This window comes from Hyla sarda, unplaced genomic scaffold (genome assembly GCF_029499605.1).
Source record: "Hyla sarda isolate aHylSar1 unplaced genomic scaffold, aHylSar1.hap1 scaffold_2861, whole genome shotgun sequence".
Taxonomy (NCBI): Eukaryota; Metazoa; Chordata; class Amphibia; order Anura; family Hylidae; genus Hyla; species Hyla sarda.
The window spans coordinates 2,882-29,214 of NW_026609567.1; the positions used below are offsets into that span (position 1 = coordinate 2,882).

Genomic DNA, 26,333 nt, shown 5'->3' on the forward strand with positions numbered 1-26,333 from the left:
ATCGCTTCTCGGCCTTTTGGCTAAGATCAAGTGTAGTATCTGTTCTTATCAGTTTAATATCTGATACGTCCCCTATCTGGGGACCATATATTAAATGGATTTTTGAGAACGGGGGCCGATTTCGAAGCTTGCTTCCGTCGCCCTATGCATTGACCCGATATGGCAGTATCTTCGGGTACAGTGCACCACCCCCTTACAGGGTTAAAAAGAAAGATTCCTACTTTCATTGCTACCTGCTTGCTGGCTAGCCAGCTAGCCAGCCCTGTGGGCCTTGCTGCTGCAGCCAAAAAACAAAAGGTGGTGCTGCTGCTGCTGCTTCTGCTGCTTCTGCTTGTGTCTGGCCGCTGTTGGAGCGTCCAGGCACAGGACTTCTGCTGCTGCTGACTAAATGGCCTCCTTAATTGGATCATTTGAGTAGCCAGCACACCTGTGCAGGTAGGGCATGACATGATAGGCAGCTGCCTTGATAGCGGGTGGGTGCTGAATGTTCCTAATTGACAAAATAAGATTAATGCTTATGAAGAAATATAAAATCTCATCCCTTCCCCAATATCGCGCCACACCCCTACCCCTTAATTCCCTGGTTGAACTTGATGGACATATGTCTTTTTTCGACCGTACTAACTATGTAACTATGTAACATAACATGGGGGGGGGGGGGGGGGTCTCCTGGCTGTTCACACAGGTGTGTCATTGCTGTACATTGACCATGCATTGCTTCTGTGGTATTGCAAAGGCAAAGACAAATGCTTCCAGCCATCCATTGCACTAATGGATTGGTCATCAGCTGGCTGTCTATGTCCCGCATCAATATAGACCAAAGTACAGAGGGTTAGGCTATGCTATTGTGCACCTACCTGATGCATCAGAAGGTGCGAGGCCCTTGCTAAATTCTGTGCACAGACTTTGAGATCTATACTTTAGACTGTATCTAAACCTGCTCCAACATGGACTGACATTCTGGCCTACTTTCAGCCGATGCGACTTGTCTGTCGCTGAACAGTCGCTTTTTATGTATTCAGCACCTATGTATAATGTTGTAAAAATGCTCTAGAAGCTAAAGTCGCAGAAATGTCACACATATTTGGCCTGCAACTTTCTGTGCGACAAATTCAGACAGGAAAAATCAGTATAAATCCTTAGAAAATTATCCCCCAGTGTCTCCATCTGCTGGCGGTATTGAATAAGCATTGCTGCACTGATGGGGTATGCATTAGACGAAAAAAAAGAAGAAAAAGAAGAATAATACGCCCAGAAAAGAGGCGAAAAGGAGAAAAACGTAAAAAAACGTGAAAAAAAAGTAAGAGGAAGAGAAGGGAAAAAAAGGTGGAAATGGGTTTAAAAGTGATTTCGGCGGAGAAATATATATATATATATATATATATATATATATATATATATATATATATACGCGCACACACACACATATATATAAACGTATTCTCCGTTGAGATATTGCAGCCGCTGCTGTGTCCAGGCCCAGGAGCCTTAGCACTGTGCTGTGATGTCACTCAATACCACTGACATCACTAGGTGTAAACAACATCTCTCCTTTGCTGTGTATGTGACTATGGAGCTGTTTGGTGATGTCGTCTATTATGGCCTTCATAGAAGCAACAGGAGATTGTTGCATCCATCTAGAACCCTCAGAACTACAGTGCTATGATGTCACTCACTTCCACAGGCCTTGCAGAGTGTAAACAACAACAACCCAGCTTTGTTGTGTATGTAACCATAGGGATTTGTGATGTCACCTAGAACCTTCACAGCAGCGACAGCTTTATGAGGAGCATCAGCACTGCTCTGCCTGAGCAGAACCATCACCGCCATAGGTTGTCAAATAACCCGGATTTAACCCACACAGGTAAGTCCAATGGGGTGCAGGCATGTCCTCTATGCTTACAGCTTCCCGTGGGTGTTGGTTTGATACCGTTTGGGGACAGCCAAGGAGGCATCTGCAGGCAACAAAGGTAGGTGTGTGCTTGTGTGTGTGTTTCCTATGCAGATCCTAAGCCCAGTGTCACATGCAAGTAGGAGGAGTAAGAAGGGTTCCTGGCAAATCCGGGTTATGGATTGCATTTAAAAAGGCCCCGTGGGAGTGCAATGGGCCCCTGTCTTGCTGCTTAGCAATAATGGTATGGGTTTAGGTTCTGCTGTGTGTACTGGTGGTTGACTGCCCCCCAGCCCAGAGTGTGCATGGAAAATTGTCTGGCAGCCTCCCTGACAGCAAGCAGTGATAGTGCCCATGAAGGGGACCTTGTTGGGCCCGCCCCTTTCACGGTTATCGCTTCTCGGCCTTTTGGCTAAGATCAAGTGTAGTATCTGTTCTTATCAGTTTAATATCTGATACGTCCCCTATCTGGGGACCATATATTAAATGGATTTTTGAGAACGGGGGCCGATTTCGAAGCTTGCTTCCGTCGCCCTATGCATTGACCCGATATGGCAGTATCTTCGGGTACAGTGCACCACCCCCTTACAGGGTTAAAAAGAAAGATTCCTACTTTCATTGCTACCTGCTTGCTGGCTAGCCAGCTAGCCAGCCCTGTGGGCCTTGCTGCTGCAGCCAAAAAACAAAAGGTGGTGCTGCTGCTGCTGCTTCTGCTGCTTCTGCTTGTGTCTGGCCGCTGTTGGAGCGTCCCAGGCACAGGACTTCTGCTGCTGCTGACTAAATGGCCTCCTTAATTGGATCATTTGAGTAGCCAGCACACCTGTGCAGGTAGGGCATGACATGATAGGCAGCTGCCTTGATAGCGGGTGGGTGCTGAATGTTCCTAATTGACAAAATAAGATTAATGCTTATGAAGAAATATAAAATCTCATCCCTTCCCCAATATCGCGCCACACCCCTACCCCTTAATTCCCTGGTTGAACTTGATGGACATATGTCTTTTTTCGACCGTACTAACTATGTAACTATGTAACATAACATGGGGGGGGGGGGGGGGGGGGGGGTCTCCTGGCTGTTCACACAGGTGTGTCATTGCTGTACATTGACCATGCATTGCTTCTGTGGTATTGCAAAGGCAAAGACAAATGCTTCCAGCCATCCATTGCACTAATGGATTGGTCATCAGCTGGCTGTCTATGTCCCGCATCAATATAGACCAAAGTACAGAGGGTTAGGCTATGCTATTGTGCACCTACCTGATGCATCAGAAGGTGCGAGGCCCTTGCTAAATTCTGTGCACAGACTTTGAGATCTATACTTTAGACTGTATCTAAACCTGCTCCAACATGGACTGACATTCTGGCCTACTTTCAGCCGATGCGACTTGTCTGTCGCTGAACAGTCGCTTTTTATGTATTCAGCACCTATGTATAATGTTGTAAAAATGCTCTAGAAGCTAAAGTCGCAGAAATGTCACACATATTTGGCCTGCAACTTTCTGTGCGACAAATTCAGACAGGAAAAATCAGTATAAATCCTTAGAAAATTATCCCCCAGTGTCTCCATCTGCTGGCGGTATTGAATAAGCATTGCTGCACTGATGGGGTATGCATTAGACGAAAAAAAAGAAGAAAAAGAAGAATAATACGCCCAGAAAAGAGGCGAAAAGGAGAAAAACGTAAAAAAACGTGAAAAAAAGTAAGAGGAAGAGAAGGGAAAAAAAGGTGGAAATGGGTTTAAAAGTGATTTCGGCGGAGAAATATATATATATATATATATATATATATATATATATATATATATATATATACGCGCACACACACACATATATATAAACGTATTCTCCGTTGAGATATTGCAGCCGCTGCTGTGTCCAGGCCCAGGAGCCTTAGCACTGTGCTGTGATGTCACTCAATACCACTGACATCACTAGGTGTAAACAACATCTCTCCTTTGCTGTGTATGTGACTATGGAGCTGTTTGGTGATGTCGTCTATTATGGCCTTCATAGAAGCAACAGGAGATTGTTGCATCCATCTAGAACCCTCAGAACTACAGTGCTATGATGTCACTCACTTCCACAGGCCTTGCAGAGTGTAAACAACAACAACCCAGCTTTGTTGTGTATGTAACCATAGGGATTTGTGATGTCACCTAGAACCTTCACAGCAGCGACAGCTTTATGAGGAGCATCAGCACTGCTCTGCCTGAGCAGAACCATCACCGCCATAGGTTGTCAAATAACCCGGATTTAACCCACACAGGTAAGTCCAATGGGGTGCAGGCATGTCCTCTATGCTTACAGCTTCCCGTGGGTGTTGGTTTGATACCGTTTGGGGACAGCCAAGGAGGCATCTGCAGGCAACAAAGGTAGGTGTGTGCTTGTGTGTGTGTTTCCTATGCAGATCCTAAGCCCAGTGTCACATGCAAGTAGGAGGAGTAAGAAGGGTTCCTGGCAAATCGGGTTATGGATTGCATTTAAAAAGGCCCCGTGGGAGTGCAATGGGCCCCTGTCTTGCTGCTTAGCAATAATGGTATGGGTTTAGGTTCTGCTGTGTGTACTGGTGGTTGACTGCCCCCCAGCCCAGAGTGTGCATGGAAAATTGTCTGGCAGCCTCCCTGACAGCAAGCAGTGATAGTGCCCATGAAGGGGACCTTGTTGGGCCCGCCCCTTTCACGGTTATCGCTTCTCGGCCTTTTGGCTAAGATCAAGTGTAGTATCTGTTCTTATCAGTTTAATATCTGATACGTCCCCTATCTGGGGACCATATATTAAATGGATTTTTGAGAACGGGGGCCGATTTCGAAGCTTGCTTCCGTCGCCCTATGCATTGACCCGATATGGCAGTATCTTCGGGTACAGTGCACCACCCCCTTACAGGGTTAAAAAGAAAGATTCCTACTTTCATTGCTACCTGCTTGCTGGCTAGCCAGCTAGCCAGCCCTGTGGGCCTTGCTGCTGCAGCCAAAAAACAAAAGGTGGTGCTGCTGCTGCTGCTTCTGCTGCTTCTGCTTGTGTCTGGCCGCTGTTGGAGCGTCCAGGCACAGGACTTCTGCTGCTGCTGACTAAATGGCCTCCTTAATTGGATCATTTGAGTAGCCAGCACACCTGTGCAGGTAGGGCATGACATGATAGGCAGCTGCCTTGATAGCGGGTGGGTGCTGAATGTTCCTAATTGACAAAATAAGATTAATGCTTATGAAGAAATATAAAATCTCATCCCTTCCCCAATATCGCGCCACACCCCTACCCCTTAATTCCCTGGTTGAACTTGATGGACATATGTCTTTTTTCGACCGTACTAACTATGTAACTATGTAACATAACATGGGGGGGGGGGGGGGGGGTCTCCTGGCTGTTCACACAGGTGTGTCATTGCTGTACATTGACCATGCATTGCTTCTGTGGTATTGCAAAGGCAAAGACAAATGCTTCCAGCCATCCATTGCACTAATGGATTGGTCATCAGCTGGCTGTCTATGTCCCGCATCAATATAGACCAAAGTACAGAGGGTTAGGCTATGCTATTGTGCACCTACCTGATGCATCAGAAGGTGCGAGGCCCTTGCTAAATTCTGTGCACAGACTTTGAGATCTATACTTTAGACTGTATCTAAACCTGCTCCAACATGGACTGACATTCTGGCCTACTTTCAGCCGATGCGACTTGTCTGTCGCTGAACAGTCGCTTTTTATGTATTCAGCACCTATGTATAATGTTGTAAAAATGCTCTAGAAGCTAAAGTCGCAGAAATGTCACACATATTTGGCCTGCAACTTTCTGTGCGACAAATTCAGACAGGAAAAATCAGTATAAATCCTTAGAAAATTATCCCCCAGTGTCTCCATCTGCTGGCGGTATTGAATAAGCATTGCTGCACTGATGGGGTATGCATTAGACGAAAAAAAAGAAGAAAAAGAAGAATAATACGCCCAGAAAAGAGGCGAAAAGGAGAAAAACGTAAAAAAACGTGAAAAAAAAGTAAGAGGAAGAGAAGGGAAAAAAAGGTGGAAATGGGTTTAAAAGTGATTTCGGCGGAGAAATATATATATATATATATATATATATATATATATATACGCGCACACACACACATATATATAAACGTATTCTCCGTTGAGATATTGCAGCCGCTGCTGTGTCCAGGCCCAGGAGCCTTAGCACTGTGCTGTGATGTCACTCAATACCACTGACATCACTAGGTGTAAACAACATCTCTCCTTTGCTGTGTATGTGACTATGGAGCTGTTTTGTGATGTCGTCTATTATGGCCTTCATAGAAGCAACAGGAGATTGTTGCATCCATCTAGAACCCTCAGAACTACAGTGCTATGATGTCACTCACTTCCACAGGCCTTGCAGAGTGTAAACAACAACAACCCAGCTTTGTTGTGTATGTAACCATAGGGATTTGTGATGTCACCTAGAACCTTCACAGCAGCGACAGCTTTATGAGGAGCATCAGCACTGCTCTGCCTGAGCAGAACCATCACCGCCATAGGTTGTCAAATAACCCGGATTTAACCCACACAGGTAAGTCCAATGGGGTGCAGGCATGTCCTCTATGCTTACAGCTTCCCGTGGGTGTTGGTTTGATACCGTTTGGGGACAGCCAAGGAGGCATCTGCAGGCAACAAAGGTAGGTGTGTGCTTGTGTGTGTGTTTCCTATGCAGATCCTAAGCCCAGTGTCACATGCAAGTAGGAGGAGTAAGAAGGGTTCCTGGCAAATCCGGGTTATGGATTGCATTTAAAAAGGCCCCGTGGGAGTGCAATGGGCCCCTGTCTTGCTGCTTAGCAATAATGGTATGGGTTTAGGTTCTGCTGTGTGTACTGGTGGTTGACTGCCCCCCAGCCCAGAGTGTGCATGGAAAATTGTCTGGCAGCCTCCCTGACAGCAAGCAGTGATAGTGCCCATGAAGGGGACCTTGTTGGGCCCGCCCCTTTCACGGTTATCGCTTCTCGGCCTTTTGGCTAAGATCAAGTGTAGTATCTGTTCTTATCAGTTTAATATCTGATACGTCCCCTATCTGGGGACCATATATTAAATGGATTTTTGAGAACGGGGGCCGATTTCGAAGCTTGCTTCCGTCGCCCTATGCATTGACCCGATATGGCAGTATCTTCGGGTACAGTGCACCACCCCCTTACAGGGTTAAAAAGAAAGATTCCTACTTTCATTGCTACCTGCTTGCTGGCTAGCCAGCTAGCCAGCCCTGTGGGCCTTGCTGCTGCAGCCAAAAAACAAAAGGTGGTGCTGCTGCTGCTGCTTCTGCTTGTGTCTGGCCGCTGTTGGAGCGTCCAGGCACAGGACTTCTGCTGCTGCTGACTAAATGGCCTCCTTAATTGGATCATTTGAGTAGCCAGCACACCTGTGCAGGTAGGGCATGACATGATAGGCAGCTGCCTTGATAGCGGGTGGGTGCTGAATGTTCCTAATTGACAAAATAAGATTAATGCTTATGAAGAAATATAAAATCTCATCCCTTCCCCAATATCGCGCCACACCCCTACCCCTTAATTCCCTGGTTGAACTTGATGGACATATGTCTTTTTTCGACCGTACTAACTATGTAACTATGTAACATAACATGGGGGGGGGGGGGGGGGTCTCCTGGCTGTTCACACAGGTGTGTCATTGCTGTACATTGACCATGCATTGCTTCTGTGGTATTGCAAAGGCAAAGACAAATGCTTCCAGCCATCCATTGCACTAATGGATTGGTCATCAGCTGGCTGTCTATGTCCCGCATCAATATAGACCAAAGTACAGAGGGTTAGGCTATGCTATTGTGCACCTACCTGATGCATCAGAAGGTGCGAGGCCCTTGCTAAATTCTGTGCACAGACTTTGAGATCTATACTTTAGACTGTATCTAAACCTGCTCCAACATGGACTGACATTCTGGCCTACTTTCAGCCGATGCGACTTGTCTGTCGCTGAACAGTCGCTTTTTATGTATTCAGCACCTATGTATAATGTTGTAAAAATGCTCTAGAAGCTAAAGTCGCAGAAATGTCACACATATTTGGCCTGCAACTTTCTGTGCGACAAATTCAGACAGGAAAAATCAGTATAAATCCTTAGAAAATTATCCCCCAGTGTCTCCATCTGCTGGCGGTATTGAATAAGCATTGCTGCACTGATGGGGTATGCATTAGACGAAAAAAAAGAAGAAAAAGAAGAATAATACGCCCAGAAAAGAGGCGAAAAGGAGAAAAACGTAAAAAAACGTGAAAAAAAAGTAAGAGGAAGAGAAGGGAAAAAAAGGTGGAAATGGGTTTAAAAGTGATTTCGGCGGAGAAATATATATATATATATATATATATATATATATATATATATACGCGCACACACACACATATATATAAACGTATTCTCCGTTGAGATATTGCAGCCGCTGCTGTGTCCAGGCCCAGGAGCCTTAGCACTGTGCTGTGATGTCACTCAATACCACTGACATCACTAGGTGTAAACAACATCTCTCCTTTGCTGTGTATGTGACTATGGAGCTGTTTGGTGATGTCGTCTATTATGGCCTTCATAGAAGCAACAGGAGATTGTTGCATCCATCTAGAACCCTCAGAACTACAGTGCTATGATGTCACTCACTTCCACAGGCCTTGCAGAGTGTAAACAACAACAACCCAGCTTTGTTGTGTATGTAACCATAGGGATTTGTGATGTCACCTAGAACCTTCACAGCAGCGACAGCTTTATGAGGAGCATCAGCACTGCTCTGCCTGAGCAGAACCATCACCGCCATAGGTTGTCAAATAACCCGGATTTAACCCACACAGGTAAGTCCAATGGGGTGCAGGCATGTCCTCTATGCTTACAGCTTCCCGTGGGTGTTGGTTTGATACCGTTTGGGGACAGCCAAGGAGGCATCTGCAGGCAACAAAGGTAGGTGTGTGCTTGTGTGTGTGTTTCCTATGCAGATCCTAAGCCCAGTGTCACATGCAAGTAGGAGGAGTAAGAAGGGTTCCTGGCAAATCCGGGTTATGGATTGCATTTAAAAAGGCCCCGTGGGAGTGCAATGGGCCCCTGTCTTGCTGCTTAGCAATAATGGTATGGGTTTAGGTTCTGCTGTGTGTACTGGTGGTTGACTGCCCCCCAGCCCAGAGTGTGCATGGAAAATTGTCTGGCAGCCTCCCTGACAGCAAGCAGTGATAGTGCCCATGAAGGGGACCTTGTTGGGCCCGCCCCTTTCACGGTTATCGCTTCTCGGCCTTTTGGCTAAGATCAAGTGTAGTATCTGTTCTTATCAGTTTAATATCTGATACGTCCCCTATCTGGGGACCATATATTAAATGGATTTTTGAGAACGGGGGCCGATTTCGAAGCTTGCTTCCGTCGCCCTATGCATTGACCCGATATGGCAGTATCTTCGGGTACAGTGCACCACCCCCTTACAGGGTTAAAAAGAAAGATTCCTACTTTCATTGCTACCTGCTTGCTGGCTAGCCAGCTAGCCAGCCCTGTGGGCCTTGCTGCTGCAGCCAAAAAACAAAAGGTGGTGCTGCTGCTGCTGCTTCTGCTGCTTCTGCTTGTGTCTGGCCGCTGTTGGAGCGTCCAGGCACAGGACTTCTGCTGCTGCTGACTAAATGGCCTCCTTAATTGGATCATTTGAGTAGCCAGCACACCTGTGCAGGTAGGGCATGACATGATAGGCAGCTGCCTTGATAGCGGGTGGGTGCTGAATGTTCCTAATTGACAAAATAAGATTAATGCTTATGAAGAAATATAAAATCTCATCCCTTCCCCAATATCGCGCCACACCCCTACCCCTTAATTCCCTGGTTGAACTTGATGGACATATGTCTTTTTTCGACCGTACTAACTATGTAACTATGTAACATAACATGGGGGGGGGGGGGGGGGTCTCCTGGCTGTTCACACAGGTGTGTCATTGCTGTACATTGACCATGCATTGCTTCTGTGGTATTGCAAAGGCAAAGACAAATGCTTCCAGCCATCCATTGCACTAATGGATTGGTCATCAGCTGGCTGTCTATGTCCCGCATCAATATAGACCAAAGTACAGAGGGTTAGGCTATGCTATTGTGCACCTACCTGATGCATCAGAAGGTGCGAGGCCCTTGCTAAATTCTGTGCACAGACTTTGAGATCTATACTTTAGACTGTATCTAAACCTGCTCCAACATGGACTGACATTCTGGCCTACTTTCAGCCGATGCGACTTGTCTGTCGCTGAACAGTCGCTTTTTATGTATTCAGCACCTATGTATAATGTTGTAAAAATGCTCTAGAAGCTAAAGTCGCAGAAATGTCACACATATTTGGCCTGCAACTTTCTGTGCGACAAATTCAGACAGGAAAAATCAGTATAAATCCTTAGAAAATTATCCCCCAGTGTCTCCATCTGCTGGCGGTATTGAATAAGCATTGCTGCACTGATGGGGTATGCATTAGACGAAAAAAAAGAAGAAAAAGAAGAATAATACGCCCAGAAAAGAGGCGAAAAGGAGAAAAACGTAAAAAAACGTGAAAAAAAAGTAAGAGGAAGAGAAGGGAAAAAAAGGTGGAAATGGGTTTAAAAGTGATTTCGGCGGAGAAATATATATATATATATATATATATATATATATATATATATATACGCGCACACACACACATATATATAAACGTATTCTCCGTTGAGATATTGCAGCCGCTGCTGTGTCCAGGCCCAGGAGCCTTAGCACTGTGCTGTGATGTCACTCAATACCACTGACATCACTAGGTGTAAACAACATCTCTCCTTTGCTGTGTATGTGACTATGGAGCTGTTTGGTGATGTCGTCTATTATGGCCTTCATAGAAGCAACAGGAGATTGTTGCATCCATCTAGAACCCTCAGAACTACAGTGCTATGATGTCACTCACTTCCACAGGCCTTGCAGAGTGTAAACAACAACAACCCAGCTTTGTTGTGTATGTAACCATAGGGATTTGTGATGTCACCTAGAACCTTCACAGCAGCGACAGCTTTATGAGGAGCATCAGCACTGCTCTGCCTGAGCAGAACCATCACCGCCATAGGTTGTCAAATAACCCGGATTTAACCCACACAGGTAAGTCCAATGGGGTGCAGGCATGTCCTCTATGCTTACAGCTTCCCGTGGGTGTTGGTTTGATACCGTTTGGGGACAGCCAAGGAGGCATCTGCAGGCAACAAAGGTAGGTGTGTGCTTGTGTGTGTGTTTCCTATGCAGATCCTAAGCCCAGTGTCACATGCAAGTAGGAGGAGTAAGAAGGGTTCCTGGCAAATCCGGGTTATGGATTGCATTTAAAAAGGCCCCGTGGGAGTGCAATGGGCCCCTGTCTTGCTGCTTAGCAATAATGGTATGGGTTTAGGTTCTGCTGTGTGTACTGGTGGTTGACTGCCCCCCAGCCCAGAGTGTGCATGGAAAATTGTCTGGCAGCCTCCCTGACAGCAAGCAGTGATAGTGCCCATGAAGGGGACCTTGTTGGGCCCGCCCCTTTCACGGTTATCGCTTCTCGGCCTTTTGGCTAAGATCAAGTGTAGTATCTGTTCTTATCAGTTTAATATCTGATACGTCCCCTATCTGGGGACCATATATTAAATGGATTTTTGAGAACGGGGGCCGATTTCGAAGCTTGCTTCCGTCGCCCTATGCATTGACCCGATATGGCAGTATCTTCGGGTACAGTGCACCACCCCCTTACAGGGTTAAAAAGAAAGATTCCTACTTTCATTGCTACCTGCTTGCTGGCTAGCCAGCTAGCCAGCCCTGTGGGCCTTGCTGCTGCAGCCAAAAAACAAAAGGTGGTGCTGCTGCTGCTGCTTCTGCTGCTTCTGCTTGTGTCTGGCCGCTGTTGGAGCGTCCAGGCACAGGACTTCTGCTGCTGCTGACTAAATGGCCTCCTTAATTGGATCATTTGAGTAGCCAGCACACCTGTGCAGGTAGGGCATGACATGATAGGCAGCTGCCTTGATAGCGGGTGGGTGCTGAATGTTCCTAATTGACAAAATAAGATTAATGCTTATGAAGAAATATAAAATCTCATCCCTTCCCCAATATCGCGCCACACCCCTACCCCTTAATTCCCTGGTTGAACTTGATGGACATATGTCTTTTTTCGACCGTACTAACTATGTAACTATGTAACATAACATGGGGGGGGGGGGGGGGTCTCCTGGCTGTTCACACAGGTGTGTCATTGCTTTACATTGACCATGCATTGCTTCTGTGGTATTGCAAAGGCAAAGACAAATGCTTCCAGCCATCCATTGCACTAATGGATTGGTCATCAGCTGGCTGTCTATGTCCCGCATCAATATAGACCAAAGTACAGAGGGTTAGGCTATGCTATTGTGCACCTACCTGATGCATCAGAAGGTGCGAGGCCCTTGCTAAATTCTGTGCACAGACTTTGAGATCTATACTTTAGACTGTATCTAAACCTGCTCCAACATGGACTGACATTCTGGCCTACTTTCAGCCGATGCGACTTGTCTGTCGCTGAACAGTCGCTTTTTATGTATTCAGCACCTATGTATAATGTTGTAAAAATGCTCTAGAAGCTAAAGTCGCAGAAATGTCACACATATTTGGCCTGCAACTTTCTGTGCGACAAATTCAGACAGGAAAAATCAGTATAAATCCTTAGAAAATTATCCCCCAGTGTCTCCATCTGCTGGCGGTATTGAATAAGCATTGCTGCACTGATGGGGTATGCATTAGACGAAAAAAAGAAGAAAAAGAAGAATAATACGCCCAGAAAAGAGGCGAAAAGGAGAAAAACGTAAAAAAACGTGAAAAAAAAGTAAGAGGAAGAGAAGGGAAAAAAAGGTGGAAATGGGTTTAAAAGTGATTTCGGCGGAGAAATATATATATATATATATATATATATATATACGCGCACACACACACATATATATAAACGTATTCTCCGTTGAGATATTGCAGCCGCTGCTGTGTCCAGGCCCAGGAGCCTTAGCACTGTGCTGTGATGTCACTCAATACCACTGACATCACTAGGTGTAAACAACATCTCTCCTTTGCTGTGTATGTGACTATGGAGCTGTTTTGTGATGTCGTCTATTATGGCCTTCATAGAAGCAACAGGAGATTGTTGCATCCATCTAGAACCCTCAGAACTACAGTGCTATGATGTCACTCACTTCCACAGGCCTTGCAGAGTGTAAACAACAACAACCCAGCTTTGTTGTGTATGTAACCATAGGGATTTGTGATGTCACCTAGAACCTTCACAGCAGCGACAGCTTTATGAGGAGCATCAGCACTGCTCTGCCTGAGCAGAACCATCACCGCCATAGGTTGTCAAATAACCCGGATTTAACCCACACAGGTAAGTCCAATGGGGTGCAGGCATGTCCTCTATGCTTACAGCTTCCCGTGGGTGTTGGTTTGATACCGTTTGGGGACAGCCAAGGAGGCATCTGCAGGCAACAAAGGTAGGTGTGTGCTTGTGTGTGTGTTTCCTATGCAGATCCTAAGCCCAGTGTCACATGCAAGTAGGAGGAGTAAGAAGGGTTCCTGGCAAATCCGGGTTATGGATTGCATTTAAAAAGGCCCCGTGGGAGTGCAATGGGCCCCTGTCTTGCTGCTTAGCAATAATGGTATGGGTTTAGGTTCTGCTGTGTGTACTGGTGGTTGACTGCCCCCCAGCCCAGAGTGTGCATGGAAAATTGTCTGGCAGCCTCCCTGACAGCAAGCAGTGATAGTGCCCATGAAGGGGACCTTGTTGGGCCCGCCCCTTTCACGGTTATCGCTTCTCGGCCTTTTGGCTAAGATCAAGTGTAGTATCTGTTCTTATCAGTTTAATATCTGATACGTCCCCTATCTGGGGACCATATATTAAATGGATTTTTGAGAACGGGGGCCGATTTCGAAGCTTGCTTCCGTCGCCCTATGCATTGACCCGATATGGCAGTATCTTCGGGTACAGTGCACCACCCCCTTACAGGGTTAAAAAGAAAGATTCCTACTTTCATTGCTACCTGCTTGCTGGCTAGCCAGCTAGCCAGCCCTGTGGGCCTTGCTGCTGCAGCCAAAAAACAAAAGGTGGTGCTGCTGCTGCTGCTTCTGCTTGTGTCTGGCCGCTGTTGGAGCGTCCAGGCACAGGACTTCTGCTGCTGCTGACTAAATGGCCTCCTTAATTGGATCATTTGAGTAGCCAGCACACCTGTGCAGGTAGGGCATGACATGATAGGCAGCTGCCTTGATAGCGGGTGGGTGCTGAATGTTCCTAATTGACAAAATAAGATTAATGCTTATGAAGAAATATAAAATCTCATCCCTTCCCCAATATCGCGCCACACCCCTACCCCTTAATTCCCTGGTTGAACTTGATGGACATATGTCTTTTTTCGACCGTACTAACTATGTAACTATGTAACATAACATGGGGGGGGGGGGGGGGGGTCTCCTGGCTGTTCACACAGGTGTGTCATTGCTGTACATTGACCATGCATTGCTTCTGTGGTATTGCAAAGGCAAAGACAAATGCTTCCAGCCATCCATTGCACTAATGGATTGGTCATCAGCTGGCTGTCTATGTCCCGCATCAATATAGACCAAAGTACAGAGGGTTAGGCTATGCTATTGTGCACCTACCTGATGCATCAGAAGGTGCGAGGCCCTTGCTAAATTCTGTGCACAGACTTTGAGATCTATACTTTAGACTGTATCTAAACCTGCTCCAACATGGACTGACATTCTGGCCTACTTTCAGCCGATGCGACTTGTCTGTCGCTGAACAGTCGCTTTTTATGTATTCAGCACCTATGTATAATGTTGTAAAAATGCTCTAGAAGCTAAAGTCGCAGAAATGTCACACATATTTGGCCTGCAACTTTCTGTGCGACAAATTCAGACAGGAAAAATCAGTATAAATCCTTAGAAAATTATCCCCCAGTGTCTCCATCTGCTGGCGGTATTGAATAAGCATTGCTGCACTGATGGGGTATGCATTAGACGAAAAAAAAGAAGAAAAAGAAGAATAATACGCCCAGAAAAGAGGCGAAAAGGAGAAAAACGTAAAAAAACGTGAAAAAAAAGTAAGAGGAAGAGAAGGGAAAAAAAGGTGGAAATGGGTTTAAAAGTGATTTCGGCGGAGAAATATATATATATATATATATATATATATATATATATATATATACGCGCACACACACACATATATATAAACGTATTCTCCGTTGAGATATTGCAGCCGCTGCTGTGTCCAGGCCCAGGAGCCTTAGCACTGTGCTGTGATGTCACTCAATACCACTGACATCACTAGGTGTAAACAACATCTCTCCTTTGCTGTGTATGTGACTATGGAGCTGTTTGGTGATGTCGTCTATTATGGCCTTCATAGAAGCAACAGGAGATTGTTGCATCCATCTAGAACCCTCAGAACTACAGTGCTATGATGTCACTCACTTCCACAGGCCTTGCAGAGTGTAAACAACAACAACCCAGCTTTGTTGTGTATGTAACCATAGGGATTTGTGATGTCACCTAGAACCTTCACAGCAGCGACAGCTTTATGAGGAGCATCAGCACTGCTCTGCCTGAGCAGAACCATCACCGCCATAGGTTGTCAAATAACCCGGATTTAACCCACACAGGTAAGTCCAATGGGGTGCAGGCATGTCCTCTATGCTTACAGCTTCCCGTGGGTGTTGGTTTGATACCGTTTGGGGACAGCCAAGGAGGCATCTGCAGGCAACAAAGGTAGGTGTGTGCTTGTGTGTGTGTTTCCTATGCAGATCCTAAGCCCAGTGTCACATGCAAGTAGGAGGAGTAAGAAGGGTTCCTGGCAAATCCGGGTTATGGATTGCATTTAAAAAGGCCCCGTGGGAGTGCAATGGGCCCCTGTCTTGCTGCTTAGCAATAATGGTATGGGTTTAGGTTCTGCTGTGTGTACTGGTGGTTGACTGCCCCCCAGCCCAGAGTGTGCATGGAAAATTGTCTGGCAGCCTCCCTGACAGCAAGCAGTGATAGTGCCCATGAAGGGGACCTTGTTGGGCCCGCCCCTTTCACGGTTATCGCTTCTCGGCCTTTTGGCTAAGATCAAGTGTAGTATCTGTTCTTATCAGTTTAATATCTGATACGTCCCCTATCTGGGGACCATATATTAAATGGATTTTTGAGAACGGGGGCCGATTTCGAAGCTTGCTTCCGTCGCCCTATGCATTGACCCGATATGGCAGTATCTTCGGGTACAGTGCACCACCCCCTTACAGGGTTAAAAAGAAAGATTCCTACTTTCATTGCTACCTGCTTGCTGGCTAGCCAGCTAGCCAGCCCTGTGGGCCTTGCTGCTGCAGCCAAAAAACAAAAGGTGGTGCTGCTGCTGCTGCTTCTGCTGCTTCTGCTTGTGTCTGGCCGCTGTTGGAGCGTCCAGGCACAGGACTTCTGCTGCTGCTGACTAAATGGCCTCCTTAATTGGATCATTTGAGTAGCCAGCACACCTGTGCAGGTAGGGCATGACATGATAGGCAGCTGCCTTGATAGCGGGTGGGTGCTGAATGTTCCTAATTGACAAAATAAGATTAATGCTTATGAAGAAATATAAAATCTCATCCCTTCCCCAATATCGCGCCACACCCCTACCCCTTAATTCCCTGGTTGAACTTGATGGACATATGTCTTTTTTCGACCGTACTAACTATGTAACTATGTAACATAACATGGGGGGGGGGGGGGGGTCTCCTGGCTGTTCACACAGGTGTGTCATTGCTGTACATTGACCATGCATTGCTTCTGTGGTATTGCAAAGGCAAAGACAAATGCTTCCAGCCATCCATTGCACTAATGGATTGGTCATCAGCTGGCTGTCTATGTCCCGCATCAATATAGACCAAAGTACAGAGGGTTAGGCTATGCTATTGTGCACCTACCTGATGCATCAGAAGGTGCGAGGCCCTTGCTAAATTCTGTGCACAGACTTTGAGATCTATACTTTAGACTGTATCTAAACCTGCTCCAACATGGACTGACATTCTGGCCTACTTTCAGCCGATGCGACTTGTCTGTCGCTGAACAGTCGCTTTTTATGTATTCAGCACCTATGTATAATGTTGTAAAAATGCTCTAGAAGCTAAAGTCGCAGAAATGTCACACATATTTGGCCTGCAACTTTCTGTGCGACAAATTCAGACAGGAAAAATCAGTATAAATCCTTAGAAAATTATCCCCCAGTGTCTCCATCTGCTGGCGGTATTGAATAAGCATTGCTGCACTGATGGGGTATGCATTAGACGAAAAAAAAGAAGAAAAAGAAGAATAATACGCCCAGAAAAGAGGCGAAAAGGAGAAAAACGTAAAAAAACGTGAAAAAAAAGTAAGAGGAAGAGAAGGGAAAAAAAGGTGGAAATGGGTTTAAAAGTGATTTCGGCGGAGAAATATATATATATATATATATATATATATATATATATATATATATACGCGCACACACACACATATATATAAACGTATTCTCCGTTGAGATATTGCAGCCGCTGCTGTGTCCAGGCCCAGGAGCCTTAGCACTGTGCTGTGATGTCACTCAATACCACTGACATCACTAGGTGTAAACAACATCTCTCCTTTGCTGTGTATGTGACTATGGAGCTGTTTGGTGATGTCGTCTATTATGGCCTTCATAGAAGCAACAGGAGATTGTTGCATCCATCTAGAACCCTCAGAACTACAGTGCTATGATGTCACTCACTTCCACAGGCCTTGCAGAGTGTAAACAACAACAACCCAGCTTTGTTGTGTATGTAACCATAGGGATTTGTGATGTCACCTAGAACCTTCACAGCAGCGACAGCTTTATGAGGAGCATCAGCACTGCTCTGCCTGAGCAGAACCATCACCACCATAGGTTGTCAAATAACCCGGATTTAACCCACACAGGTAAGTCCAATGGGGTTCAGGCATGTCCTCTATGCTTACAGCTTCCCGTGGGTGTTGGTTTGATACCGTTTGGGGACAGCCAAGGAGGCATCTGCAGGCAACAAAGGTAGGTGTGTGCTTGTGTGTGTGTTTCCTATGCAGATCCTAAGCCCAGTGTCACATGCAAGTAGGAGGAGTAAGAAGGGTTCCTGGCAAATCCGGGTTATGGATTGCATTTAAAAAGGCCCCGTGGGAGTGCAATGGGCCCCTGTCTTGCTGCTTAGCAATAATGGTATGGGTTTAGGTTCTGCTGTGTGTACTGGTGGTTGACTGCCCCCCAGCCCAGAGTGTGCATGGAAAATTGTCTGGCAGCCTCCCTGACAGCAAGCAGTGATAGTGCCCATGAAGGGGACCTTGTTGGGCCCGCCCCTTTCACGGTTATCGCTTCTCGGCCTTTTGGCTAAGATCAAGTGTAGTATCTGTTCTTATCAGTTTAATATCTGATACGTCCCCTATCTGGGGACCATATATTAAATGGATTTTTGAGAACGGGGGCCGATTTCGAAGCTTGCTTCCGTCGCCCTATGCATTGACCCGATATGGCAGTATCTTCGGGTACAGTGCACCACCCCCTTACAGGGTTAAAAAGAAAGATTCCTACTTTCATTGCTACCTGCTTGCTGGCTAGCCAGCTAGCCAGCCCTGTGGGCCTTGCTGCTGCAGCCAAAAAACAAAAGGTGGTGCTGCTGCTGCTGCTTCTGCTGCTTCTGCTTGTGTCTGGCCGCAGTTGGAGCGTCCAGGCACAGGACTTCTGCTGCTGCTGACTAAATGGCCTCCTTAATTGGATCATTTGAGTAGCCAGCACACCTGTGCAGGTAGGGCATGACATGATAGGCAGCTGCCTTGATAGCGGGTGGGTGCTGAATGTTCCTAATTGACAAAATAAGATTAATGCTTATGAAGAAATATAAAATCTCATCCCTTCCCCAATATCGCGCCACACCCCTACCCCTTAATTCCCTGGTTGAACTTGATGGACATATGTCTTTTTTCGACCGTACTAACTATGTAACTATGTAACATAACATGGGGGGGGGGGGGGTCTCCTGGCTGTTCACACAGGTGTGTCATTGCTGTACATTGACCATGCATTGCTTCTGTGGTATTGCAAAGGCAAAGACAAATGCTTCCAGCCATCCATTGCACTAATGGATTGGTCATCAGCTGGCTGTCTATGTCCCGCATCAATATAGACCAAAGTACAGAGGGTTAGGCTATGCTATTGTGCACCTACCTGATGCATCAGAAGGTGCGAGGCCCTTGCTAAATTCTGTGCACAGACTTTGAGATCTATACTTTAGACTGTATCTAAACCTGCTCCAACATGGACTGACATTCTGGCCTACTTTCAGCCGATGCGACTTGTCTGTCGCTGAACAGTCGCTTTTTATGTATTCAGCACCTATGTATAATGTTGTAAAAATGCTCTAGAAGCTAAAGTCGCAGAAATGTCACACATATTTGGCCTGCAACTTTCTGTGCGACAAATTCAGACAGGAAAAATCAGTATAAATCCTTAGAAAATTATCCCCCAGTGTCTCCATCTGCTGGCGGTATTGAATAAGCATTGCTGCACTGATGGGGTATGCATTAGACGAAAAAAAAGAAGAAAAAGAAGAATAATACGCCCAGAAAAGAGGCGAAAAGGAGAAAAACGTAAAAAAACGTGAAAAAAAAGTAAGAGGAAGAGAAGGGAAAAAAAGGTGGAAATGGGTTTAAAAGTGATTTCGGCGGAGAAATATATATATATATATATATATATATATATATATATATATATATACGCGCACACACACACATATATATAAACGTATTCTCCGTTGAGATATTGCAGCCGCTGCTGTGTCCAGGCCCAGGAGCCTTAGCACTGTGCTGTGATGTCACTCAATACCACTGACATCACTAGGTGTAAACAACATCTCTCCTTTGCTGTGTATGTGACTATGGAGCTGTTTGGTGATGTCGTCTATTATGGCCTTCATAGAAGCAACAGGAGATTGTTGCATCCATCTAGAACCCTCAGAACTACAGTGCTATGATGTCACTCACTTCCACAGGCCTTGCAGAGTGTAAACAACAACAACCCAGCTTTGTTGTGTATGTAACCATAGGGATTTGTGATGTCACCTAGAACCTTCACAGCAGCGACAGCTTTATGAGGAGCATCAGCACTGCTCTGCCTGAGCAGAACCATCACCGCCATAGGTTGTCAAATAACCCGGGTTTAACCCACACAGGTAAGTCCAATGGGGTGCAGGCATGTCCTCTATGCTTACAGCTTCCCGTGGGTGTTGGTTTGATACCGTTTGGGGACAGCCAAGGAGGCATCTGCAGGCAACAAAGGTAGGTGTGTGCTTGTGTGTGTGTTTCCTATGCAGATCCTAAGCCCAGTGTCACATGCAAGTAGGAGGAGTAAGAAGGGTTCCTGGCAAATCCGGGTTATGGATTGCATTTAAAAAGGCCCCGTGGGAGTGCAATGGGCCCCTGTCTTGCTGCTTAGCAATAATGGTATGGGTTTAGGTTCTGCTGTGTGTACTGGTGGTTGACTGCCCCCCAGCCCAGAGTGTGCATGGAAAATTGTCTGGCAGCCTCCCTGACAGCAAGCAGTGATAGTGCCCATGAAGGGGACCTTGTTGGGCCCGCCCCTTTCACGGTTATCGCTTCTCGGCCTTTTGGCTAAGATCAAGTGTAGTATCTGTTCTTATCAGTTTAATATCTGATACGTCCCCTATCTGGGGACCATATATTAAATGGATTTTTGAGAACGGGGGCCGATTTCGAAGCTTGCTTCCGTCGCCCTATGCATTGACCCGATATGGCAGTATCTTCGGGTACAGTGCACCACCCCCTTACAGGGTTAAAAAGAAAGATTCCTACTTTCATTGCTACCTGCTTGCTGGCTAGCCAGCTAGCCAGCCCTGTGGGCCTTGCTGCTGCAGCCAAAAAACAAAAGGTGGTGCTGCTGCTGCTGCTTCTGCTGCTTCTGCTTGTGTCTGGCCGCTGTTGGAGCGTCCAGGCACAGGACTTCTGCTGCTGCTGACTAAATGGCCTCCTTAATTGGATCATTTGAGTAGCCAGCACACCTGTGCAGGTAGGGCATGACATGATAGGCAGCTGCCTTGATAGCGGGTGGGTGCTGAATGTTCCTAATTGACAAAATAAGATTAATGCTTATGAAGAAATATAAAATCTCATCCCTTCCCCAATATCGCGCCACACCCCTACCCCTTAATTCCCTGGTTGAACTTGATGGACATATGTCTTTTTTCGACCGTACTAACTATGTAACTATGTAACATAACATGGGGGGGGGGGGGTCTCCTGGCTGTTCACACAGGTGTGTCATTGCTGTACATTGACCATGCATTGCTTCTGTGGTATTGCAAAGGCAAAGACAAATGCTTCCAGCCATCCATTGCACTAATGGATTGGTCATCAGCTGGCTGTCTATGTCCCGCATCAATATAGACCAAAGTACAGAGGGTTAGGCTATGCTATTGTGCACCTACCTGATGCATCAGAAGGTGCGAGGCCCTTGCTAAATTCTGTGCACAGACTTTGAGATCTATACTTTAGACTGTATCTAAACCTGCTCCAACATGGACTGACATTCTGGCCTACTTTCAGCCGATGCGACTTGTCTGTCGCTGAACAGTCGCTTTTTATGTATTCAGCACCTATGTATAATGTTGTAAAAATGCTCTAGAAGCTAAAGTCGCAGAAATGTCACACATATTTGGCCTGCAACTTTCTGTGCGACAAATTCAGACAGGAAAAATCAGTATAAATCCTTAGAAAATTATCCCCCAGTGTCTCCATCTGCTGGCGGTATTGAATAAGCATTGCTGCACTGATGGGGTATGCATTAGACGAAAAAAAAGAAGAAAAAGAAGAATAATACGCCCAGAAAAGAGGCGAAAAGGAGAAAAACGTAAAAAAACGTGAAAAAAAAGTAAGAGGAAGAGAAGGGAAAAAAAGGTGGAAATGGGTTTAAAAGTGATTTCGGCGGAGAAATATATATATATATATATATATATATATATATATATATATATATATATATATATACGCGCACACACACACATAGATATAAACGTATTCTCCGTTGAGATATTGCAGCCGCTGCTGTGTCCAGGCCCAGGAGCCTTAGCACTGTGCTGTGATGTCACTCAATACCACTGACATCACTAGGTGTAAACAACATCTCTCCTTTGCTGTGTATGTGACTATGGAGCTGTTTGGTGATGTCGTCTATTATGGCCTTCATAGAAGCAACAGGAGATTGTTGCATCCATCTAGAACCCTCAGAACTACAGTGCTATGATGTCACTCACTTCCACAGGCCTTGCAGAGTGTAAACAACAACAACCCAGCTTTGTTGTGTATGTAACCATAGGGATTTGTGATGTCACCTAGAACCTTCACAGCAGCGACAGCTTTATGAGGAGCATCAGCACTGCTCTGCCTGAGCAGAACCATCACCGCCATAGGTTGTCAAATAACCCGGATTTAACCCACACAGGTAAGTCCAATGGGGTGCAGGCATGTCCTCTATGCTTACAGCTTCCCGTGGGTGTTGGTTTGATACCGTTTGGGGACAGCCAAGGAGGCATCTGCAGGCAACAAAGGTAGGTGTGTGCTTGTGTGTGTGTTTCCTATGCAGATCCTAAGCCCAGTGTCACATGCAAGTAGGAGGAGTAAGAAGGGTTCCTGGCAAATCCGGGTTATGGATTGCATTTAAAAAGGCCCCGTGGGAGTGCAATGGGCCCCTGTCTTGCTGCTTAGCAATAATGGTATGGGTTTAGGTTCTGCTGTGTGTACTGGTGGTTGACTGCCCCCCAGCCCAGAGTGTGCATGGAAAATTGTCTGGCAGCCTCCCTGACAGCAAGCAGTGATAGTGCCCATGAAGGGGACCTTGTTGGGCCCGCCCCTTTCACGGTTATCGCTTCTCGGCCTTTTGGCTAAGATCAAGTGTAGTATCTGTTCTTATCAGTTTAATATCTGATACGTCCCCTATCTGGGGACCATATATTAAATGGATTTTTGAGAACGGGGGCCGATTTCGAAGCTTGCTTCCGTCGCCCTATGCATTGACCCGATATGGCAGTATCTTCGGGTACAGTGCACCACCCCCTTACAGGGTTAAAAAGAAAGATTCCTACTTTCATTGCTACCTGCTTGCTGGCTAGCCAGCTAGCCAGCCCTGTGGGCCTTGCTGCTGCAGCCAAAAAACAAAAGGTGGTGCTGCTGCTGCTGCTTCTGCTGCTTCTGCTTGTGTCTGGCCGCTGTTGGAGCGTCCAGGCACAGGACTTCTGCTGCTGCTGACTAAATGGCCTCCTTAATTGGATCATTTGAGTAGCCAGCACACCTGTGCAGGTAGGGCATGACATGATAGGCAGCTGCCTTGATAGCGGGTGGGTGCTGAATGTTCCTAATTGACAAAATAAGATTAATGCTTATGAAGAAATATAAAATCTCATCCCTTCCCCAATATCGCGCCACACCCCTACCCCTTAATTCCCTGGTTGAACTTGATGGACATATGTCTTTTTTCGACCGTACTAACTATGTAACTATGTAACATAACATGGGGGGGGGGGGGGGGGGTCTCCTGGCTGTTCACACAGGTGTGTCATTGCTGTACATTGACCATGCATTGCTTCTGTGGTATTGCAAAGGCAAAGACAAATGCTTCCAGCCATCCATTGCACTAATGGATTGGTCATCAGCTGGCTGTCTATGTCCCGCATCAATATAGACCAAAGTACAGAGGGTTAGGCTATGCTATTGTGCACCTACCTGATGCATCAGAAGGTGCGAGGCCCTTGCTAAATTCTGTGCACAGACTTTGAGATCTATACTTTAGACTGTATCTAAACCTGCTCCAACATGGACTGACATTCTGGCCTACTTTCAGCCGATGCGACTTGTCTGTCGCTGAACAGTCGCTTTTTATGTATTCAGCACCTATGTATAATGTTGTAAAAATGCTCTAGAAGCTAAAGTCGCAGAAATGTCACACATATTTGGCCTGCAACTTTCTGTGCGACAAATTCAGACAGGAAAAATCAGTATAAATCCTTAGAAAATTATCCCCCAGTGTCTCCATCTGCTGGCGGTATTGAATAAGCATTGCTGCACTGATGGGGTATGCATTAGACGAAAAAAAAGAAGAAAAAGAAGAATAATACGCCCAGAAAAGAGGCGAAAAGGAGAAAAACGTAAAAAAACGTGAAAAAAAAGTAAGAGGAAGAGAAGGGAAAAAAAGGTGGAAATGGGTTTAAAAGTGATTTCGGCGGAGAAATATATATATATATATATATATATATATATATACGCGCACACACACACATATATATAAACGTATTCTCCGTTGAGATATTGCAGCCGCTGCTGTGTCCAGGCCCAGGAGCCTTAGCACTGTGCTGTGATGTCACTCAATACCACTGACATCACTAGGTGTAAACAACATCTCTCCTTTGCTGTGTATGTGACTATGGAGCTGTTTGGTGATGTCGTCTATTATGGCCTTCATAGAAGCAACAGGAGATTGTTGCATCCATCTAGAACCCTCAGAACTACAGTGCTATGATGTCACTCACTTCCACAGGCCTTGCAGAGTGTAAACAACAACAACCCAGCTTTGTTGTGTATGTAACCATAGGGATTTGTGATGTCACCTAGAACCTTCACAGCAGCGACAGCTTTATGAGGAGCATCAGCACTGCTCTGCCTGAGCAGAACCATCACCGCCATAGGTTGTCAAATAACCCGGATTTAACCCACACAGGTAAGTCCAATGGGGTGCAGGCATGTCCTCTATGCTTACAGCTTCCCGTGGGTGTTGGTTTGATACCGTTTGGGGACAGCCAAGGAGGCATCTGCAGGCAACAAAGGTAGGTGTGTGCTTGTGTGTGTGTTTCCTATGCAGATCCTAAGCCCAGTGTCACATGCAAGTAGGAGGAGTCACCTGTCCATAAAAGGGACACTGCGGAGTTGGAAAGGGTGCAGAGACGCGCGACTAAACTAATATGGGGCATGGAACATCTTAGCTATGAGGAGCGATTAAAGGAGTTACAATTGTTTAGTCTTGAGAAGAGACGTTTAAGGGGGGATATGATAAACGTATATAAGTATATTAATGGCCCATACAAAAAATATGGAGAAAAACTGTTCCAGGTTAAACCCCCCAAAGGACGAGGGGGCACTCCCTCCGTCTGGAGAAAAAAAAGTTTAGTCTCAAGGGGCGACACGCCTTCTTTACCGTGAGGACTGTGAATTTATGGAACGGTCTACCTCAGGAACTGGTCACAGCAGGAACAATTAACAGCTTTAAAACAGGATTAGATACATTCCTGGAACAAAATAAGATTAATGCTTATGAAGAAATATAAAATCTCATCCCTTCCCCAATATCGCGCCACACCCCTACCCCTTAATTCCCTGGTTGAACTTGATGGACATATGTCTTTTTTCGACCGTACTAACTATGTAACTATGTAACTATGTAACTATGAGTAAGAAGGGTTCCTGGCAAATCCGGGTTATGGATTGCATTTAAAAAGGCCCCGTGGGAGTGCAATGGGCCCCTGTCTTGCTGCTTAGCAATAATGGTATGGGTTTAGGTTCTGCTGTGTGTACTGGTGGTTGACTGCCCCCCAGCCCAGAGTGTGCATGGAAAATTGTCTGGCAGCCTCCCTGACAGCAAGCAGTGATAGTGCCCATGAAGGGGACCTTGTTGGGCCCGCCCCTTTCACGGTTATCGCTTCTCGGCCTTTTGGCTAAGATCAAGTGTAGTATCTGTTCTTATCAGTTTAATATCTGATACGTCCCCTATCTGGGGACCATATATTAAATGGATTTTTGAGAACGGGGGCCGATTTCGAAGCTTGCTTCCGTCGCCCTATGCATTGACCCGATATGGCAGTATCTTCGGGTACAGTGCACCACCCCCTTACAGGGTTAAAAAGAAAGATTCCTACTTTCATTGCTACCTGCTTGCTGGCTAGCCAGCTAGCCAGCCCTGTGGGCCTTGCTGCTGCAGCCAAAAAACAAAAGGTGGTGCTGCTGCTGCTGCTTCTGCTGCTTCTGCTTGTGTCTGGCCGCTGTTGGAGCGTCCAGGCACAGGACTTCTGCTGCTGCTGACTAAATGGCCTCCTTAATTGGATCATTTGAGTAGCCAGCACACCTGTGCAGGTAGGGCATGACATGATAGGCAGCTGCCTTGATAGCGGGTGGGTGCTGAATGTTCCTAATTGACAAAATAAGATTAATGCTTATGAAGAAATATAAAATCTCATCCCTTCCCCAATATCGCGCCACACCCCTACCCCTTAATTCCCTGGTTGAACTTGATGGACATATGTCTTTTTTCGACCGTACTAACTATGTAACTATGTAACATAACATGGGGGGGGGGGGGGGGTCTCCTGGCTGTTCACACAGGTGTGTCATTGCTGTACATTGACCATGCATTGCTTCTGTGGTATTGCAAAGGCAAAGACAAATGCTTCCA

General features: G+C 46.1%; 12 non-coding genes across 12 annotated transcripts; all 12 read left to right on the forward strand.

Annotated features, from left to right (window-relative positions):
- LOC130326682 (U2 spliceosomal RNA) lies at nucleotides 1–191 on the forward strand. The gene has a single exon (XR_008871251.1). It is a non-coding gene; the product is annotated as a U2 spliceosomal RNA (small nuclear RNA).
- Nucleotides 192–2,283: 2,092 nt separating this feature from the next.
- LOC130326683 (U2 spliceosomal RNA) lies at nucleotides 2,284–2,474 on the forward strand. The gene has a single exon (XR_008871252.1). It is a non-coding gene; the product is annotated as a U2 spliceosomal RNA (small nuclear RNA).
- A 2,099-nt stretch (nucleotides 2,475–4,573) lies between these two features.
- On the forward strand, nucleotides 4,574–4,764 carry LOC130326684 (U2 spliceosomal RNA). Its single transcript, XR_008871253.1, has one exon. It is a non-coding gene; the product is annotated as a U2 spliceosomal RNA (small nuclear RNA).
- A 2,081-nt stretch (nucleotides 4,765–6,845) lies between these two features.
- Nucleotides 6,846–7,036, forward strand: LOC130326685 (U2 spliceosomal RNA). The gene has a single exon (XR_008871254.1). It is a non-coding gene; the product is annotated as a U2 spliceosomal RNA (small nuclear RNA).
- A 2,075-nt stretch (nucleotides 7,037–9,111) lies between these two features.
- Nucleotides 9,112–9,302, forward strand: LOC130326673 (U2 spliceosomal RNA). Its single transcript, XR_008871243.1, has one exon. It is a non-coding gene; the product is annotated as a U2 spliceosomal RNA (small nuclear RNA).
- A 2,086-nt stretch (nucleotides 9,303–11,388) lies between these two features.
- On the forward strand, nucleotides 11,389–11,579 carry LOC130326674 (U2 spliceosomal RNA). The gene has a single exon (XR_008871244.1). It is a non-coding gene; the product is annotated as a U2 spliceosomal RNA (small nuclear RNA).
- A 2,072-nt stretch (nucleotides 11,580–13,651) lies between these two features.
- On the forward strand, nucleotides 13,652–13,842 carry LOC130326675 (U2 spliceosomal RNA). The gene has a single exon (XR_008871245.1). It is a non-coding gene; the product is annotated as a U2 spliceosomal RNA (small nuclear RNA).
- A 2,078-nt stretch (nucleotides 13,843–15,920) lies between these two features.
- LOC130326676 (U2 spliceosomal RNA) lies at nucleotides 15,921–16,111 on the forward strand. Its single transcript, XR_008871246.1, has one exon. It is a non-coding gene; the product is annotated as a U2 spliceosomal RNA (small nuclear RNA).
- A 2,087-nt stretch (nucleotides 16,112–18,198) lies between these two features.
- Nucleotides 18,199–18,389, forward strand: LOC130326678 (U2 spliceosomal RNA). Its single transcript, XR_008871247.1, has one exon. It is a non-coding gene; the product is annotated as a U2 spliceosomal RNA (small nuclear RNA).
- A 2,085-nt stretch (nucleotides 18,390–20,474) lies between these two features.
- Nucleotides 20,475–20,665, forward strand: LOC130326679 (U2 spliceosomal RNA). Its single transcript, XR_008871248.1, has one exon. It is a non-coding gene; the product is annotated as a U2 spliceosomal RNA (small nuclear RNA).
- A 2,094-nt stretch (nucleotides 20,666–22,759) lies between these two features.
- On the forward strand, nucleotides 22,760–22,950 carry LOC130326680 (U2 spliceosomal RNA). Its single transcript, XR_008871249.1, has one exon. It is a non-coding gene; the product is annotated as a U2 spliceosomal RNA (small nuclear RNA).
- A 2,629-nt stretch (nucleotides 22,951–25,579) lies between these two features.
- On the forward strand, nucleotides 25,580–25,770 carry LOC130326681 (U2 spliceosomal RNA). Its single transcript, XR_008871250.1, has one exon. It is a non-coding gene; the product is annotated as a U2 spliceosomal RNA (small nuclear RNA).
- Nucleotides 25,771–26,333: the final 563 nt, after the last annotated feature.